At 38.4% G+C, this 21691-nt stretch overlaps 1 long non-coding RNA gene across 1 annotated transcript in view; it reads left to right on the top strand.

Annotated features, from left to right (window-relative positions):
* Positions 1–21691, top strand: part of LOC113943544 — a 47813-nt gene that overhangs the window by 18283 nt on the left and 7839 nt on the right. Inside the window, exon 2 of the long non-coding RNA XR_003526379.1 lies at positions 21064–21274. This is a non-coding gene — a long non-coding RNA (uncharacterized LOC113943544). The remainder of the gene's footprint in view (positions 1–21063; positions 21275–21691) is intronic.

The following is a 21691-nucleotide window of genomic DNA, read 5'->3' on the forward strand; positions in this document are numbered from 1 at the left end:
CCTCAATGCTTAATGTTCAGTCCTAGTCTAAACTCTCTCTCGTCAGGGGTCTGAGGATGACGGGTCATCCTGTCCTATCCTATGTCTATCACTCAGCTCAAATTACTACCCATTCCACATTAACATCCTTTTAAAGTGGGCAATTAATAAGCATTTCTGGCCTCTAGATCCATCTCTAGTTTCTTGTTTCTCATTCACTATTGCAGAGGAATCATTATGACTAGCATTATAATCTTCATGGTGACATGTAGTGGTGGAAATTCCTGCACTGTGTATGTCCAGGAGATACTGCTCCCTAGAAATAATGTGTCTATGGAGGCAACGGGAGGACATAGGAAGTTAATTTCCTATATTATCAACTGGAAAAAGCCATTTTAAATGAACAGATTTTAAAATGAACAGATAGAGACTACATCAGAAAATTGCTCATCTCTCTAATTCATGCTATTGAAATAGCACTCAGGGACTGATTTGTGATAACCTGATGATTCACTGGAAAGGGCTGAAGGAACAATATCCCCCCTGTTGAAAATCATAAGCAAGAATGAGATTTCTTATTATTGCCAATGTATCTGCTGAAATTACTACTCAAGTACTTTCTGCTGTTGCTATTTTTCCTTCTGTTGTAATTAAAGTAACACCAGAAGAACACTGCCTTCTGCAGTGTCTCAATTAAACCAAGTCAGCTACTTCACACAATCCTATCCAAGAGGGTTACAAGTGGAACAAGAGACAGTATACTAATTTTAATAATGTTTCAGAGGTTTTAGCACTTTCACTATTTAGTGGTGCCTTTATCTCAGAGAATTGCGCTTCCAGATATCATGAGAGTCTAGATGTTTTTGGGTTTTTTCTGAGGTCACATCGTCATTATTAATTTAACTGCAGTAGGATTTCTGGATGATCATAGATATTAGAAGTATCTACTATGTAAGGTGGCCGCTCATGACCTGAGGGTTTATTCTGCAATGACTCAGATAAAATTCCCTTTTCTTTCAGTAGCCAATTTGACTGAAGAAAAATAAGCATGGGAACACACTCTATAATCTGATCCTAAACTTTAGGCAGATTAACAGGTGTGATAGTAAATGTAATTTGAATGCCAAGATCATGAGTATCAACTAGTTGCTGAGCAACAGTGTCTGTATACATAAATTGGGCTCGACTGTGGCTTGGGTCCTCAGCTAAGAACATAGCCTCTTCATGGATGGACAGCTGAGACCTCGTGTCTGCAGAGGCAGGACCTACTCACAATAACCACAAGAAGTGGAGAAGGGAGTCCTCACCCTAATCCTGCATACTGAACCAAGTATGTGACTCATACAAAGGAGTATGAAGGGTGATTAGTGCTTAAAAGAATGGGGATTAAATTACTGCTGTGGGATATATGGAGCATTTTCCCCTGGAGACTTTTATCCACAAAAGTTATATCCATATTGCTAAATAAAAACCAGGCAGGCACCTGTCCAAATGACTAAGGACATTTTGACGTAACCTTAGCAAGTGAGAAGGAACAGTCCCAAACAGGGCCAGGTAGCAAGCTAGCTGTTGAGCAATGCAGTCAGTCAGGAAAGCAGTCATAGAATCATAGAATCAGCTGGGTTGGAAGTGACCTCTGAGATCATCAAGTCCAACCCTTGATTCACTACTGCCGTGGTTGCTAGACCATGGCACTAAGTACCACATCCAGTCTCATCTTAAAAACCTCCAGGGATGGAGAATCCACCACTTACCTGGGCAACCCATTCCAATGCCTGATTACCCTTTCTGTAAAGAATTTCTTCCTAATATCCAGCCTAAACCTCCCCTGGCACAGCTTAAGACCATGCCCTCTTGTCTTACTGATAGCTGCCTGGGAGAAGAGACCAACACCCACCTGGCTACAACCTCCTTTCAGGGAGTTGTAGAGAGTGATGAGGTCTCCCTTGAGCCTTCTCTTCTCCAGGCCGAACAGCACCGGCTCCCTCAGCCTCTCCTCATAGGACTTGTGCTCCAGTCCCTTCACCGGCCTCATTACTCTTCTCCGGATCTGCTCCAGCACCTCAACATCCTTCCTGAACTGAGGGGCCCAGAACTGGACACAGAACTCCAGGTGTGGCCTCACCAGTACTGAGTACAGGGGAAGAATCACTTTCCTGGACCTGTTAGCCACACCATTCCTGATACAGGCCAGGATCCATTGGCCTTCTTGGCCACCTGGGCACACTGCTGGCTCATGTTCAGCTTCCTGTCAATCCAAACTCCCAGGTCCCTTTCTGCCCGGCCCCTCTCCAGCCTCTCTGTCCCCAGCCTGTAGCACTGCATGGGGTTGTTGTGGCCAAAGTGCAGGACCCAGCACTTGGCCTTGTTGAACCTCATCCCATTGGAATCAGCCCAACTCTCCAGCCTGTCCAAGTCCCTTTGCAGTATTTGATCTCAGTTTCTGGGCTTCTTGTTAAGCAAAATAGAGCCTTGATAGAACTGCTGTAGTACACCAACTGCACAAGAGGTTGGCTAAAGTAAGTCTTCAAACATCTACCTTCATGTAGCAGCCACCTCTCATGTCAAAGGCAAGGGGCCCTCTCTTTCCACAGGCTGTTCAGAGAGGGGTTGTCTTAGGACACTGACCTAATGTATAGGCCACACAAGTTGGAAATGTGCTGGTCCTAGGGGAGAGGAGGAAGAAAACAGCAAAAGGGAGGTGAAAACAGATGTCAGTAAATATAAAGGCAGAGGAGCTATGTCCATTTCATGTGTAGTTCTACTATTACAGCTGTTTCTTTACTATTTCTTTATAGTCTGTTATATTTGTAACTATGTACATGCTTACGTTTTTATATGCAAGCAAGAGGCAGTTTTATACTGCAACTAAAGAAAACTAACCCCTAGCTGCAGTCAAGTGCTCCCACCACTCTCCTCATACTCTTTTCTTAGCATTTGTCTCACTTGTAGTGAACCAGTTCCAAACACCAAACTAGCACAACTGTACCCTAACTTCTGTCAACTCATCTCCCTGAATAAATTCCCCATTGAATAGGACCCCATCATGGTGAGCATATGCTGGAACCTGAAAAGGAAGGTGCTTAACTGGGAGGCAGAAGGAGGAGCAGGACTGAACTTTGTGTCAGCCAGCAGCCATTTGACAGGCGCAGCTGTACTACCAAACTTACTCCCAGCCAAGAGGATTTTTATTCAACAGACATATGTTGGACCTAGCAATATCTACTAGTTACATACAACAGGACACATGTAGAAACAGGTTTTTTGGGGGTTTTTTTGGGTTTGGTTTTTTTTGGGTTTTTTTGGGGCGGTTGCTCTCTTTTTTTTTTTTTTTTTTTTTTTTTGGTGGTTTTATTTCACTGTTTTTGTTTTTTGGTTCTGCTTGGTTTGGGTTTTTTTTCCTGCAGTGTGGAGAATAATTTATTCCTTGAGACCTGAAAATACGATCGATAAATAGACTCAGATACATGGATCAATTTGAAACTGGAGTACTTTCTACTTCTCAGGATCTTCTGTCTATCCAGTCTTACCTTGAATCTCCTGTCAAAGATTCCAGCATATACCTGCTACTTCCTATCCAGTGAGGGAGCCATAACTATACAAGCAGCAAAAAACCTCTGTAGTCTGAAATTTTTGCTCATCCTTTTAGAATGCTGTTTTCTGGACACATTGAGAGTAAATCACTTCTATGGGCTGAATCTCTCAGAAGGTCACTGTATTATTAATAGTTGATTCAATTTAGCTAGTTAGAGGAAGAACAGTTTCTGAAGTTAGATTGGATTCCAACCACCTTTCTTTGATTTATGTTATTTTTATCCTTTAGCACTAATTGCTCCCTGTGCATGGTTTGCAACACAGCTATAATTCCTGTATCTCTATAATACCAAAATGAATAGCTGCTAGGCAATGCTAATCCTTGCTACCCTCATGCTGGAGATTTTATTGCCCCTCCTCGCCTTGTTTGGATCTTTCCCTATAAAGGATTTTTAACTTCATCTTGAAATCACTTTGTTGCATTTCCCTATTCATGCCTTCCCACTTCTACCACCTTCCACTATAGATGCTACTGCTGATAATTTTACACTGAGCACTAGCATATCATAGAATCATAGAACCCAAAAATGTCTTGAGTTGGAAGGAACCTTAAAGATCATCTGGTTCCAAACCCCCCACCATGGGCAGGAACACTTTCCACTACACCAGGTTGCTCAGAGCTCCATCCAACCTGGCCTTGAACACTCCAGGCATGGGGCATCCACAACATCTCTGGTAGTAGGGCAAGGTATCCTCACTGTCAAGACATAAGAGGCACACTCAGCCATGCTAATTTAACAAAGCTGCCAGCATGAGGGCTGTCCTCTACCAATATGGCTTTATAACAATGAAATTTGTTTTAAGAAGGAAGTTTGCAAAGTAAAAATAATACAAAAATACGCGAAATCCTTTTCAAAAGGCAAAGACAGTGGCAAACATTTCTTTGTATCTTTCTCCAAGATCAAGAATAAATTGAGTATGTCCTTCAGCTACTTCTTTTCAGATACCATAATTATATTTCTTCTCTATAACCGAACAATATACAGAAACATTTTGCAATGAAGCCCTAATGATACTGTGCAGTGTTCACTTAAAAAACACAACAAGTTTTGTGTCACCAGAGGATATAAGGTTTTGGTTCTGAGGATGTTGTTTAGCCTGGAGAAGAGGAGGCTCAGGGGAGACCTCATCACTCTCTACAACTCCCTGAAAGGAGGTTGTAGCCAGGTGGGTGTTGGTCTCTTCTCCCAGGCAGCTATCAGTAAGACAAGAGGGCATGGTCTTAAGCTGTGCCAGGGGAGGTTTAGGTTAGATATTAGGAAGAAATTCTTTACAGAAAGGGTAATCAGGCATTGGAATGGGTTGCCCAGGTAAGTGGTGGATTCTCCATCCCTGGAGGTTTTTAAGATGAGACTGGATGTGGTACTTAGTGCCATGTCTAGTAACCACGGCAGTAGTGAATCAAGGGTTGGACTTGATGATCTCAGAGGTCACTTCCAACCCAGCTGATTCTATGATTCTATGATTCTTTTGACTCAACAATTTCTTCATTAATCACAGCCTTACATCACATACAATAAAATGCTTGCGCAAAGAATTTGAGTTAACATTTACAAATGTCTTAAGAAATGAAGAACGGTAATGATTTTTCTCCTTGATGCTTAATCCATTTAAAAATTGCTCTGGATGTTGATATTGAGAGCAGTGGATATGGGGATTCCAAGAAAGAGTAGTAGCACTAGATTCATAGACACAGAGGAGAGAGACAACATTAGCAGCCATAATTTTTTCTGGCGAAAGGGAGAAAATTATGGGAATCTAGGGGCATAAAGCCAATAAAGCAGTTTGAGTGCTCACAATGTATAAGACTCAAGGCCTGAAAACGTTAAGTCCCTGTTGAAAACAAGAGAACAACAAGTTTTTTAGATGTACTATGGGGAAAAAAAGAAGAAGCCATGCATAAAAAGCAGCTTGGGTCTTTGAATCCAGCAAGTACTGAGAGTCGTCTTGCATATTTTATGATCAATATCCCAAGACAAATAACAACACTTTGAAAATGTTTGTTGCTTTCAATTTTATTAAATTACAGCAAGTTACTTTCTCATCAATCAATTAAATAGGCAAGAGTGGAACTTGATTATATATCCCTGAGTTGGTCTACCATAAATCAAACCCACAGTTGAGTAAGTGTTTAATTATGTGTTCACAAACTGTTGTGTATAAAGGAACTTACCTACCAAGTCATATTTTTTATTTCTTTTCTAGAGAATTTGTTTCTCTTTAACTGAAGTCTAGCCACAGTGACCTTTCTTTTCAGCCCAGTATCAGGACAGAATCTCACCTACGAAGATCCTAAGGGGAAGCCTTATGAGGAGTGGCTGAGGTCACTTGGTTTGTTCAGCCTGGAGAAGAGGAGACTGAGGGGAGACTTCATTGTAGTTACAACTTCCTCGTGAGGGGAAACGGAGGGACAAGTATGGATCTCTTCACTCTTGTGACCAGTCAGAGGACTCAATGAAACAGCATTAGGCTGTGTCAGGGGAGGTTTAGGCTGGATATTAGAAAAAGATTCTTCACTCAGAGGGTGGCTGGGCACTGGAACAGTCTTCCCAGGAAAGTGGTCACAGCACCAAGCCTGACAGAGTTCAAGAAGCGTTTGGACGATGCTTTCAGGTACATGATTTGACTCTTGGTGTATCCTCTGCAGGGCCAGGAGTTGGACTTGATGATCCTAATGGGTCCCTTCCAACTCAGCATTATCTATGATTCCATGATTCTATGTTTCCATTGACCCAATTAATTCTGGCAGCTTGAGGAACAGTCTCCATACCTTGCAGAAATGGGATTCATAATCTAAATGTGTGCATTTCTGGCTTTGTTTATCCTGTGTTTGCTTTATTTCACCTGCATTTGTGAATAGGAAAGCTGAGGAAAGCTGTATATCAAGATGCAAGCAATAAACCTATTTTTACACAACAGACAGGAAAAAAACACCATGAATAGTAAGAGCTTATTTCATTTATTGTGACAAGAAAAGCCACAGGATATGATGCCTTCTAGTGCACCCAAGAGCAAAAATATCAATTTTCCAGAATGGATTTTGGGCCCAAAACGTACCATGACATATTTTTGTAGACTTAGTAAATAGTTGGACCATAGTCTGACCACTGTGGTTCACAATCTTTCTATATTATTTATTTAAAAATATCAGCCACCTGAGATTTTTTACTTGCTTGTAGGAATTTTTAGCCTAATGGACAATCACATGTAATCTATCTGCACTTCCTTGTTAATGTAAATGATTGAGTTCACAGGACTTGTTAAGGCCCTCGGTCTACTGGTGGAAGTATCTAAGACCCCTAATGCAAGTCATTGCTGTCCCAGAGGGAGATATTCAGAGATTAAGTTAATACTTTGTAAGGCCAAAGCTATTTGGGATGCCAACCCTAAGTTTCAGAATCATAATTTCTCTCCTACTGATATCCTAAAAAGCATACTGTTAAAAACTATCCCCCCATCTTCTTTATTTGACCTTTTCAACATATTGTTCTCTCAAGAAGAAGACAGGAAATCCACATTTCCAGAGTGACTCAGTGACTGAAGGGTTACATATGATCGTTGTCATCAGCTAGTGAACCACTGTGATGAGTAAGTCATGAGAGGAAAAGAAGTTTCTAACACCAAAACTCATAATGCTTAAAAAAAAGAGATACATTAGACTAAATCCAGATAGTTCATCATCTATAACCCCAACTTATGCATAAAGTACTTAAAAGGGAAAGTCATCACAAGTTTCTCCTGACCTTAAACTACCTTCTGTTGTAAACACATGTCCTTTAATGGGCAGATAATCACAACATTAAGAGACATATTCTCTTTCTTTCACCATCCTAGACAAGTCCGGTGATGTTTCCCAGAATTTGATTTCTTAGAAATGGCAGGACTTGATTAGGTTTTGCTGGTCCCAGATGCCATTATGTGTACAGAGAACAGATTACCCTATTAGAGTACCCTTCAAAAATAACGGAATATTCTTTAATAAATTTGTATAAGGGCACAAACTTAAACTCTAAATTCAAAAATAATGTATCAATTCTAATTAACGGTGCTGAAATCCTTATCCTACATCTTTCACTTCTGCTAATATATATGAATATATTTGGAATTCATAGAGGTTCCTACTGGGAAACCTAATTTAGCCAGAGATCCCAGAATTGCCACTAAACCTGTAGCTTAACATTTTGTTGAAGAACTGTGAATTGCATGCTCTTTTGATCAAATTCTAGCTTGCCACAAGAGAACCACATCCACACTCAAACAAGGTGATCTGAGAGCAGTGAAATTGTACATACAGTACAATTTTAAAACTGCCATGGAAGAATTACAGATGAATTGGAAAGATTAATTTTAGGGTCTTCTGAGTCATTAAGGCTCTTGGTCTGAGAGGAAAATGGTCAGATCCAGGCAAAGCATGAGACTTCCGAGAGGCATGAAAGACAGAGATCTTTCCATCTTCCATGTCTGTAGTTAGTACATTCTTGGTGCAGTCATTTTAGTGTGTAATAAATGAGATACTGTGGCTATTTTCACCCAGACCAATTCTTGGCAGCCTAAGTAACTTGCTAGCTTTCATCTGCTTTGCAGTTTTTGCTGCTGGGAGACAAATGATGACTGCCCTTGTTACAATGCTAGATACTCTGGAATGGAAAAAAAAAAAAAAAGGAGGAAATGCATGAAAAAAACAGTGTTATGCAGCAGATGGACAGTGGGGAACAATGCTTAAAGTATCTGATTATTTTGTATGATTCTTTGGGAGGTGGGGAAGTTCTCCTTCTGCTTTATATTCTTGAACCTTGCGCATTGGCTGCATAGTGATGTATCACTGCTTGTACAGAAAAATGTGGGTTGTGATCCCTGGTGTACCAAACACGTGTAATTTCTGGGCAGCTTCATATGCTCAACATTTTGTCATATTCTGGTACATGAACAGTTTGATACATGAATTTAGCTAGTTTAAATTCCCAGACAAGATATTTATTTACAGAATCCCAGGATAAGAGTTCTCCTACAAAAAGTCCAAGATTTTAATTTGCCTGCTATATATGTCCTTGCCAAGGACATATCAGAAGCCAGATAAGATCATTCAACAATTTATTACGGCTCCAAGGCTTTGAACAAAGATAAATCAAAGGTAGATTTTAAATTTGAAAATAATAAGTCCTTAATATCTCTCTGGTACTTGGCAAGTGTAATATGTTGGGTTTTTTCATTGGGGTGGAAAAGGAATGCATGTTTTTCCTGAAATCAAAATCTACGTTATGAATTCTTTCATTTAGAGCAAATGAATTTTTTCCCTTCTAGAATCTTCATAATTTGTTCTGATTCAGCAAGGTACTCAAATTTAAGGCTACAAGTATCCTGATATTAGGTCAGTTGGTTAGAGCCTGGTACTAACAATGCCATGATTGTGGGTTTGATCCCTGAACTTGAAAGCTGGACTCAATGATCCTTGTGAATCCCTTCCATTTCAGAATATTCTGTGATTCTGAATGAGAATGTGGAATTAGTAGAATTGTGTGTCCCCCAGCTAAGGAACATGCTTAGATATAATGACGAATTCAGCCTTAATTAGCTTCTAATACTGGTAAGTGCTTCTTAAGACAAGGAAGATATCAAGTACATCTTGGTTGGAATGTTTCAAATACAGCAGGAACCAGGGTTGTCTTGGTCTAGCTGTGAATGTCTTAAGTAATTAACTGCCTTCTTGATGACACTTACCTATGTATTTATTTACTTTAAATCAGGAGAGACAACACTCCTAAATTTGGAGTTACCCTGACATTGCTAATACTACAAAATAAATTGTTAATGAAAATGAAATAAAGAAAAGCCCCTAAGATAGGAATGCAACCACATCAGCAGCTGGTATGAAGTACCTTCTCTGTTGGTGAGAAATTCATTTAGATCATCACATTAGCTCTCTACCTATCTGTTATTGCAGATTAAACCAAATAAGTTGTTTAAATTCTATTTACTTAATGGAGGGAGTCACTGCAACTTGTTTAGTGAAAAGATAGTGGGGACAAGAGGATGGGTTGACTTGTTTTTGTAAAATGTATTCATTATGTTTAGACACCTTTGTATATACACTAGGAATACTAATAGGAAATCAGAAAAATTCAGGGAATTGAACCTTCTGCCCACAGGACTCCAGGACAGAGAATTTCTAGGTCTGCATATGTAAGACTACACTTGGAGAGAGGAGGCAGCTCCAGTGAATAGAAAGAGTAGAAAAATGGTAGATAAGGAATGTGAGCTTTAAGAACAGCCTTCTGAGCAATTTTTTAACTGAATACTAAACTGATTAGAAATTAATGGAATTGGTTTAAAAAACATACCTATTTTTTGCATGTCAGCTCAAGTCATAGCTTTCTGAAATCCTCATTGCCACATCCACCTTTCTTATTCTTCAAATTGGTACAGAAATTGTGAGACTCCTCCAAGTTGCAAGGATGCTTGATGCTTTTTGATTTTCTTCTTCTTTATTTCTCTGCTTTTGGTTTTGTACAGTTTTGGTACTTCCAATATTTTTAAGTACCTCCCCTGATAAGGAAAATAAGAGTCAGAAAAATAAGAGTAAAAAATTCATTGACAAAGATAAACATAATTGAATAAAGTAATGCAAAAAGATAGTGCTATGTTTACTTTAAATACAGCAGAAAGCAGCTGTCTCATGAATTTTCTTTCCCACCGCCAAAGCCATTTAACTTGTGTTTAAGAATAGTGGCAAATAGTGAAAATAATTAATAGAAACAGATTTCACTGGGGCTACTTAAGTAAGAAAAGCTAATATGGTTAAGTACTTGAGGGGATATAACATTTAATGATGGATGCTTATAGGGAACTTTATGTGTTCCAGGAACTGCACTTACAGCAATTAATCTTTAGGACACCCCAGGGAGACAACTTTGTAAGAAATAGTTTCCTGCTCAGTTTCCAGAAGGGGTTACAAGCATGGAAACAAGCTGTCATTGTAATATGCCCAAGACTAGTAGCACTTTGATAGGAACAGCAGGGAAAGAACTCCTGAGATACTGGATTTCTTTTCTGCATTCATGTCCTCAAAAGTGGCGGAACCAAAGTGATGTGGGAGATAAGCACACACACTTATTTTGTGTGTGTGTCAGGTGCTGTGTTCCTAAGAGTGCATCTCATACACTGAAGTCCCATGAAAGATATCTAAAAAAGTATTGACATAATTTTCAGGCTGGAAAGCCATAGCTTTTCTTCGTATTTTTCAGTGGGATGACTAATGGAAATTTAAGTTGATTTCACAAAATAAAAAAATAAATAACAGGGAGGGGGTTTTTTTATTTATTTTAGAAATAGTAGGAAGAGAAGAGTATTTCTTTGCTTGTGTGTTGAGGATGAAACAAGAGTTGGCATAAGTTGAGAATGTTTCATATTTTCCCTCAGGCTTTTAAGTATCAGTGGCTCATTCGAACAATAGAGGTTGTAAAAATACAAAATAGAGAGAATGTGAAAAAGGGCAAAAATCAAACGTAATCAGAAAAGGAAGGAAAGAAACTTAGCTTGTAATTTAAAAGTCCTTTATTATATTTGAAATACTTTTTTTCCCCAACAGACTCATATAAGCAAGTCTTCATCTACCTTACTGAGGTTATTGCCTTCACACAATAATTTTATGTGTTCTCATTTCAAAGCATTTTATTGGACATACCAATTATAGACTATTATCTTTATTACTAGCATTGGGTAGGAGTAGTAGACCAACATGCCATTATAAAGACAACAACAAAATCATTACTCCTTCAAACAACTTACATATTCTTTTTAATGTGATATGTAAAATGTTATAATGAGAACCATTCTGAATTGCAGTGATTTTCTTGATTAAATGGTGGCACATACAGAACCTTCAAAGACTTTTTTCTTGTAACTCTTACATCTAAAATAACTAGAGTTTTAAAGCAAGCTTAATAGAGAATTAATATGGACATAGTCATTTTTATTCAGTGACAATTAGTATCATTTTTTTAAACATAAGAGTTCTAGGACCAGTAAGAAGGAAGAATCCGATTTTGATACAATTGAGTGTCCTGAATAATAAAAATTGAATTATCCTACCATGAGTCTCAGTGGCATAAGTATATGGACTTCAGTTTGTATGCTCAGAGTATTTGCAGTGGCATTTTCACAGTTCCTGCACAGAAGGGATGGATAAGAGTTGTTCTTAGGTAATATCTATCAGATATGCTCAGACATTGCTTTTTGCATTCTGCCATTCCAGCTGATAATCCATTCCTGCAAGAAGGATAGTGCAAAGACCAACCATACTGTGAAGGCAAAAAATGACTCTTGAAATCCAATTATGATTTGAAATACTCAATTACCATACTTTTCTCCTAAAACAAACAAACAAACAAACAAACAAACAAACAAAAAGAGGAAAAAATATTATTATGGTTCCTGTGAGGCTATGGGCTATATGCAATTTGAATCTATTCTGTAGTTTTATGGATAGCAGCTCTCCTACTTTGTACTTTTACTATTTTATTCCACATCACTTTTGTATGGAGAAAACCACCATTATGTGACCATACTAACTCACAATGATACATATTGCAATGACAAGACCTTTCCTAGACAAAGAGAAAGCAGAAGTGGTCAGATTTTTTATTTATACTATTTTCTCTGAGAAAGAAGCAAATGGTAAGTAGGAAGTTACAAACCCTCTGTTATGCATGAACAATGAATCCTCCTCCTAATCTAGGAAGATGAAGTTCTCTTACAGCCTTAAAATAACTTGCAGAAAGAGCCAGAAGCCAAGAAGTCTAATTAAGGAACATAGTGGATATCTGTGTGAGATTGCTACAATTCTAATAAATTAGAAGCAGATTTGAAGGGAAGAGGAAGATAAACCTAACCCTTGGTAGCGAGGGATGAGAAACCATCCTGCTTACTACTTGTGTCCAAGCAGCCTCACAAGAGAGGACATAACTTCACAGCTATACTTAAGAAAACAAAGGAGGAGAAACTCACTCTAGGGACAATATGGTTTTAACAAAGACCAACAGAAGATCTTCCAGAAAGAACTGCTGAAAAAACACCAACAACAAACAATAAAAACAGTCTTATGTAGAAGAATAGGGTAATCCTCCAGCACCTATCGTAGCAGAGATGCTGAGGCAGTGAAAGAGAGAGCTTTAGCAGAATCTATCCTTCACTAAGGAAAAAAGAGGGTTCATAAGAGACAAAAACCTCTGAGCAAGTGTTATACAGGACATCTGAGCTAGTTCCAGTGTCCCCAAAATGGCTGATTTGGAGCAACTAGTGTTAAGACTGATGCAGAACAGCATTTTTTTGGTGGGCTGTTGGTTTTGTCTTTTTTTTTCTTTTCTAACTTTTATGTTTTAAAATCTGTATTTAAAGAAACTTATTTTCTGCCTGAACTGAATATGGTGATGAGCACTCTCAGGTTGCTAGTCAGAAATGCCCAGGTCTCATCACTAAGACATCCCTGCAGTGCTTTCTTCCTTATGGAGCAGCACATCATAGTACATTGAGGACTGAGGGCTGAAAGCTTGGCCAAGAGAAGTATTCTTAGAAGGGGATGTTTCCAGGAACCACTGGGATTTGTGTTTCACATCAAAAATTTCTGAAGGGGTGTTCAAGATGGAAGCACTGACTTTCAAACAGAAACTAAGGAAAACTTTTTATTGTCTCGGTTCCCTTTTGGTTTTCTCACTTTTTATTGTCTGGGTTCCCTTTTTCTCCCTCCCCCCTTCTTTTCCCCCTTTTTTTACTCTTTTTTTGAGAGGAGTTCTTTGGATGCCAACCCTAATTCTTCTTGGAGAAGGGGCAAAATTTTGCTGGAAATTGTCAAAGCTATGACTCTTTCTTTGCAAATTTCTTTGCTCCAGACTTCTTGTATCTCCAAGACAAATCAAATTCCTAAATAACATGCTTAGGGCTGGTGTTAGCTGCAGTTCTGATCCTCCACTCATGTACCATAAGAAAAGCATAAAAAAAAAAATAAACTCAGCAGGAGCAGACTTGGGGGAGGGCTTCTGGTCCTTCTGTGTAACAGCTAGGCCCAGCACTTCACATTCACTGCCATTTGTTTCTGCAGCACTTCAGCAACATGTAATTCCTTATCCTGCAGGTGACAGATATCTTTGGTGTTATTACTGCTCTGTGGGCAATAAATCTCCACTCAAATATAAGCCTAGGTCATACCATGTGACAACTTCTTTACTTATTTGCATCACTGTAAGGCAGCTTGGCAATTATACAGCAAGTATGTTACCATGGCAACACAGGGAAACTGCAGCATCTAAAAAAAAATAAGACTGCAGAATTACTTAACATTTTATTCTCCAAAGACTTCAGTATTCTGATTTTAAATTTTGAACAAAAAAATCATAACAAACGGTGCCTATTTCATGAATAGTGCTTCCTACGTCTTTTAAAAGTAATTGCTTCTTTTCATCAAGGCATTTTATAATTTGTGGAATTATTGAGTACAGAGTTTAATGAGTAAAATATTCTTCTATCCCTTGTCCAGATTTTTTTTTTTTTTTTTTTTGCAAAAAATACCACTTGATTATTATTCAGGTCAAATACAGTAATTATTCCAGCACAGTTAATGCGTAAGTCCCCTCACACACCTCCCACACAAATGACTGCAGACAGCTCCGACAGCTCCTGAGTCCTGGTAACGCTCTGGAAGAGCACAAAAGAATAGCTGACATTTCACTCAGCATAGGAAGGGAAGAGCCATTCAGTCAGAAGCATGAGAAGGGACACAAAAAGGTGAGAGGAACACAATCATCCAACGCCCAAGTCATGGTCTGGTGCCCACTGACTCAAGGCAAAAAACACTCTGGCTTCTAGCATGTCACAAGGCTCCTTCTGGCTTAGTGCCTACTTCAAAACTGAGGCTCAGATAATCAAAGATGAGTTTGTCACCCAGGTCCCACCTGGTTTTAGCTGCAGTTCTGATCCTCCACTCATGTACCATAACAAAAGTGTAAGAAAAAATAAGCTCAGCAGGAGCAGGCTTGGGGGAGGGCTTCTGGTCCTCCTGTGTAACAGTTATACACTGGCTTCAGATGTCGCACGTCACATGATTTATGCTCTTAAACCTTTTAGTCACATGACAGTGATCAGGAAAGTAATGAAGACAGTGTTACCTTCCACATCAACCTGCTACTGCAGATCACCTTGTAAACCTGGGGGTTTTAATAGTTTGGTATAAGCTATTGCTGTCATATTATTACTACAGTGGCAATACAATGAAGTACACATGCAAGATTAATGAAATTTAAATACATAAATATAAAATAAAATAAAATATTGCTATATCCCAGAGCATTTTATCTCAGCCTCACTTCACCTCACAAACATAGACAATGCATGTAAAGACAAAAGCTGTTTAGTGGCCTAAGAATATTCCTTCTGTGCCTCTTTAAACAGAAATAATTAAAAGCAAACATGAAGCCATCATAGTTTTATGACACATTTCTTGCAAACAGAGAGCAGGCAGAGTGCTCAGTCTGAGTCCTTTCTGACAAAAATGGAACCATGTGACAAAGATAGAAAATTTTAGAGAAGCCCATTAATGCATGACTAATTCTCTACACTGAGGAAAATGCTCTGGCTTCAATTTTTTTCTAAAAGATTCAACAGTGCTGGCAGTCTACTTTAAAGTCTGATTTTGAAAAACACACTATCCATCCATTCATTGGCACAGTCAATAGAAAAACACACATTGACTTCTGAAGATCAGAGTTTGAAAAACAAAAGTCATGCAGTGCAGTGTCTGTGATCTACATTCCGTACTAATTAACCTATATCTTTCAATTGAAAACAGATCTTGGTTCCTTATCAAGAAGCTTAATTATGTTACCTATATTGCATTTCTGAAATAGATGATAAAATCTAGTCTCAAGTCTTTGTTAACATCATTAACCAGAAAGATTCACAGGTAGCTGATCAGGAACAGAAACTATAAAAGTGTCCAAAACATTTGCACAAAGAAAACACACAGAATTTAACCACCGTGGCCTACCTAGAATTATCAATTGTCTTACTATTTACAATAAATATATAACAAAAAAACTCAAAATTGCCCACCTGTCTATATAAAATCCTAGAGTTTGAGGCCAACAATACAATGGGACATAAAGTAATAGATTAGCAAAAACTCAGAAATAAAAGGAACAAGGATATGCAGATTTTTATTCCAAACAATAATCTCAGTGAAGAAGAACCAGAATGCCAGGCACAGAAAAAGCAGAAGCAGCAAGAGGAAGAGAGTTAACACAAGGAGATACTTCATATTGTCTGGGAGTCTACTGACCTGTCAACTGAAGCAGCAGCTCAATCATTTATGAAACAATAGTCAACTAATGAGAAAAAAGATCCAGATACCAGGAAGCCAACTGCTTGAGTAAAACTACCACAAAGGAAAGATTGCCACCTGGCACCATTGAGAAGAAAACAACAGCTTGCTTCACATACCAACAAAATTACAAGAATTGAGTGGAAAAAGCAGGAAGGTAAAGCTGAAGGTAAAGCTGAAGGAAGGTCTTGTTCACACTGCAGATATTATTTGAAACTAATTCAGTTTCGACTACAGTCTCATGTTGTTGTAATTCAGCATTCACAATGAAATGAATTGATTTCCAGCTGCTAAAGAGTCTGTGTTCCTTCTGGAGAAAATGAGGTATCATCATAGGAACAGGATAACTTATCACCTCTGACTAACTGCTTACCCATTTCTGTCTGTACAAGTGCTTAACTGAGTAATATTTCTATATGGGATAGGATTCCTTTCACACCTCAGTAGTATTTCCCATCATGCCAAGCCCCAAACACAACCACGTGTCTAACCAAAGAGAGGAAGTATGACGCAGTAACATCAACACAGGACATGAGAAGTCAAGCCGGTTCAATACCCTGCCCTGTCACATCTGGAGTAAACTTTGATAAGCCACTTTAAACAAGTCAGTATCAGTATACCATGGTTCATAGAGCCCTGGTATGGCTTTCCTCCAGGCTCTACAGGTGATGCACAAGCCTGCATTGGGATACCTACATGCTCCTGCGGTCACATTGGAAGCCTTCTTATTTGTTGAATGAAGATAACAAACTTCCAAATGTTATGAAGATGTGGTCTGTAGAGAGATATGGGTGGCAAGGAGCTAGTGAAATATTATATTTGTAAACCCTCTTTATTCACAGAGCACAAACTTGTTAAAAATCTAGTGGATATAGGCTGAAAGGAATGTACAGTTACCTCTACAGAAAACATATGGCTGAATTCAATCTCGGTGTAAACAAAAATACTCTAAGTTTCACACAACTTCATTTCCTTCTTTTTATTTCACACTTTTCCCAATAGCTGCAAACTATCACCAAAGCCCATCGCAGACGAAGTCAGTTCTAAAGGCAAACTATGCATTTTTTAACACCATTTTATCTTTTCCCATATGTCACTCCATCTATTTCTGTTGCTCTTCTTCACCTGTAAGCTGATTATGTAGCTGGTAGTTCACTCTCCAGTAAAGCCTGATTCATCTGTAACCACATAAGGACAGATTCCATGACGAAATCCTTAAGTGAGATGGTTTGGAGGAGGTAAATTTCAGTTTCCCCTAAAGATATTTTTCCAAGGCGTTCTACCACTAGGAAAAAAGCTCTCTAAATCCTGTTAAATTAACATAATGAATAATACAATCTGTAAGGCCAAAACTGCAAAATAGAAAAGCTATTTCTGGACAGGTTTTCTTTCATTTAGTATTCCTCTGTGCACTTTATTCCTTTTTAAGGACACTCTTGAGAGGGGTAAGTTATATTTTGCCATGTTTACGGTAATTACAAAATTATTTCACCCATTTTAACAGACATCTTTCCACATCGTCACTCTCATACTTTTTTGTCTGTATGTCCAGTCTTTTGACTCTAAATCATTGTTTTCTCCACCATATACTTTGAATGTTTGGAACTCATGGATACAAGTTTCCATAAGAAATATGATACTTAGGCTGCTAAATTATTAGTCTCTAAAATAGGTCATTAAATATCTACATTGTTTGATATATTGTTATTTTTAATACATCTGGTAGCCTTTCAGCCCTTTTTTTGGAACATGCGGTACTACCTTTTCAAGTAAATGTGAATTCATTTTTGTCAGCTGATTTCACAGAATGATATAAAACTCTGAAATGAAATCCAGTACTGCAGTCTGTACAGCCACTGATTTTCTACCGTGCTTTCAACAAATAAAGAACAATTCAAAGCATGCCTTCAGAACATTATGTTATAAGAATCATAAAATTTCCTACTCAAAAAGTTTTTATATACTTAGAGAGATGTTTTTCCCTAAAATTCTATTATGTTTCTAGAAGCAGAATTTAAATGTATGGAAGCCTCACAACTATCTCACCCCCTCTACCCCTTTCCTCTCTACTTCCAACTCACTAATCAGTACAAGCGGGTGTGTTTTCTCTCATTTTAAAGCAAGTGACAGGTTAAGTGTTTGCCCCAAAACCAAATGCCATAAATTCTCCAGAGCAACAACTCCTCCAGGCTCTGCTACTTCAAATGTTTCTTCACTTGCTCCCTTGTCCTTCCCTGAAATCATTTCTGTATGACCTTATCTTCTTCCTAGTTCATGTGTGCACATATGACAAAGAAATTTTGCAGAGAATCTCAATCTTTACCATTTCAATTCATAATTAATTCACTCCTCTTCATTTATTAATTAACTAATTTCTTGCTGAGGTTAAAGTTACTCAAAAAGGAAAAATGTAGAACTTTTTCAGTGTGTGAAAATCTCCCCGACATCAGTAAAGAAACATGTTTTGGTGGCCTACTTCCCAGAGGAGTCCACACACCACAGCAGTGAATAACAGAAATTGAATGTTTAGGAAAGCTGGGACCTGACATCTGTTTTGGATTTGTTTGCACTTCTTATTCCTAAGCCATGTGAGTCTGATTAGACTCTTTGGAGAAGGAAAACAAAAGCAAACATCTTAACCATTCCTGTATAATCACCCTCAGAGAAAATCTTCACAGCTTCTGAAGATGTGCCTCCCCATCTTCTATCCCCATCTGTGGATAGTACTCATTTTCTGAGGACCATGAAAGCAATCATTTGCATCTGTGTACAAAATACCTTTTATGATCATTAGCATCCTGGAATGGGAAGCTCAGGATTTCAGGGGTCTAAATCAAGAATTATAAAGGCAAAACAGACTGTATGCCCCAGTGCAACTTTCCCCATGGTGGTGCAACGCAGTTGTGCAGGTTTGGCCCACAATTTACATATATGAATTTTCCCCTGTATACAGTCTGATCATTACACCGAGTTACACACCACTTTCTATAGGCAGTATACTGCAAGGTGAAGGGAAAAGAGGGTAAGTGAAGATAATTCATCCATATTACTTGCAGAGAAGTTTTTGAATATTGTCACTAGCCACATCTGGTGTATTATGCCTGCCTCTTGTTCTCCCTACCCTCTTGTGTGATTGCATGTTACACACTGATTTCAGATTAGGCTCGCTCTCCTTTCTCCTCATTTCTATGTTCTTTTAGAAAATAGGTCTTTAGCTCATTCAGCTATGCAATATGCATATTTCTAAAACAAAAAATAAGGTCAGCCAAGGTCACCAATTACTAATGGAGCCTATTCTAAAATTATATAGCCCAGATGTGGGTTTTTTTTTTCTTTTTTAATCAAATGTAGGACAAGAGTAAAGAGTACTTGAATTGACACATTAATATAGGAGGCAGACTATGTGAAGAAGGAATTAGAGTTATAATCAAAGCCTGCTGCATAAGAGCACACTGCTGTAGCTATATTCGGTGGGGTATGATTTGAGCCATCTATCCACATTTTGATTTCTTCATTGCTTTGTTACTGAAGGCTTATATTGTGTTTCTATACACAGAGGTACACAAGCTGTAAGAGAGAGATCACAGTTACTGTTGGAAGGGAAACAAGTTACTGAGTGCTGAAACCCACACTTTAAATTAAAATTATATTATGGTTTGAGGCAATTCATACTTCTTATTGTAAAAGAGTTTTTATTTGTATATACTTAGAACAGAAAATCATTAATTATGCTAATATATTTGAGGGAAGCTTACTTATACCATTAGTGTTGAACTCAAGGAAGGATATAAGAAACAAATTGCTGAAGAATGTGTGACCATTCCTGTACAAAATGAAGCACATAAAATTGCAGTAACTTGTTTCCCACAACTTTCAGTAACTTTTGAGGAACCAACCACAGCGGTTTTTATTGGTTTCCATGAAATTTCTGCTATAAACTGCACATGATTTATCTGCCTTCTCACATTTGCTGTCCAGAAAGAAAACAACCGTAATTCCCTTTCCTTCTGTTGTTCATGTCATACTCACATGCAGCCTTCCTTCTACCCCTCTATTGAGGTCCCTCAAGTTTTGTGCCATTGTTGCAACTAATGCAATACCTCTATTCCACCTTATATTTTAGGACAAGCCAAGATAAGGGCCTGGAAATATCTACCAGATAAAGGTTGTACAGACCTAGCAGCAAAACTGAAAGAAAAAGAAAAAGTTAACTACTTATGGCTCTTCTGAGGGCTTCAAAAAGCCAGGACAGCCTTTGTGTACCACACATCACTAGGGTAGTGGCACCATTTTCCTACCAAGTACTGTTTGTTACCAGGACAAAGTCCAATTACATGGATTACATTAAGCAAATTTTATTGTTCCTAGATGGTCTATTTATGGCTTCACAGTTCATCAGGTACTGCTCAATGCTGTGAATTTTATTATTTTTAACAGCATATGTCTACAAGAAAACCCTTATTTGTCTACAGATGATCAATAGAAACAAGTGATGAACCAAGTCCTTTAAAGATATGCATATTGTTTACTAAGTACTAGCAAGTAAGACATATGAAGACCACATATCTGTATTTGAAAGTACATACAGGCACTAGCTACAGTTTGGTTACCACCTCTCCTGCAAAGTCAGGCAGAGAAGTGCTGTACTGTTAAAGTCATCCTACCTTCTGATATGTTCACAATGTGGGCTTAGAAAATCTCAGTTTAAGTTCAGGGTGGTTCCTTACTGCACTTGCCAAAGGTACCTCACACCCTAATGATGCTGATATATTCTAAGGGACTTCAAAGCACTGAACACCATCCATTTCAAAAGGAAATGCTTGGCTCTTTCAGAAATACCTATAATTTTTGTCTGGCCATGTTCATTCCAGAATCCCAGTGCTTTATAAACACTACTGAACATAGCACAGGTATAGAAAAATAAACCAAATCCATCACACAGGGGTTCTCTTATGAAAGGCAAAAAAGGTCTTCTATTCTAGCCAGAAGACCAGAGTTCTGGTGACTGCTACAGGTAATTTTTTTAATTACAATAGCTAATAACACATGACAACTCCTTTATTTCTTCTGCAATGTCAGCTGCTAAAACTAGTCTCTTTTCTACCGCATTCCTCTTTGAGCAGGTTTCAAAAGTGGGATCCAGAGCCACGTGTTCAGCATCCGGATGGGAAGAGAAGCATGTCCAAGCCTGTCATGCTCAGGAGCCATGGGCAAAAGGGCAGGTGCCTGAACAGGCTGAGAAAAAGAGGCTCTTGATGAATCTTCAGTCTTAAATGACAGGGTGGGATTTTGGAAGAAATCAGACAGCTGGAAGCCAAATGTTTAATAGAATAGGTAAAGTGTATTCCAGTCCTGAAGGTACTCTTTGATTTCTTCTTTCTTCGAACAATTTTCCTGACCCTCCTGAAACTTCCCTTTCTCTTCTGCTGTTTACCTCACTCTGCTCTCACCACACTTCTCAACTCACACCAGTTGCTCTACTTGTGAAAGATAATTTCATTTTATATTGGTAGAGCAAGGCGAGGCAATCTCCCAGACAAAAAGCTACAGAAGCCTTTGCTGGGTATGGTTTTGCAGAGACTTTTGCACCCCAGTATTTGTATGCACACAGTGTTCTCCTCTTTCAACTCAACCAACCCCAAATCAGAAGAAGCAAATATTTCTGAAAAAAAATATTATGAAACTCCATAAATTAATTTCAAGTCAAAGCTGTTTGGGTCCCCAAAGTATAGGCAACAACACTGGCAACTA

The sequence above is a fragment of the Corapipo altera genome, unplaced genomic scaffold (genome assembly GCF_003945725.1).
Source record: "Corapipo altera isolate COAL_440 unplaced genomic scaffold, ASM394572v1 22b, whole genome shotgun sequence".
Lineage (NCBI taxonomy): Eukaryota > Metazoa > Chordata > Aves > Passeriformes > Pipridae > Corapipo > Corapipo altera.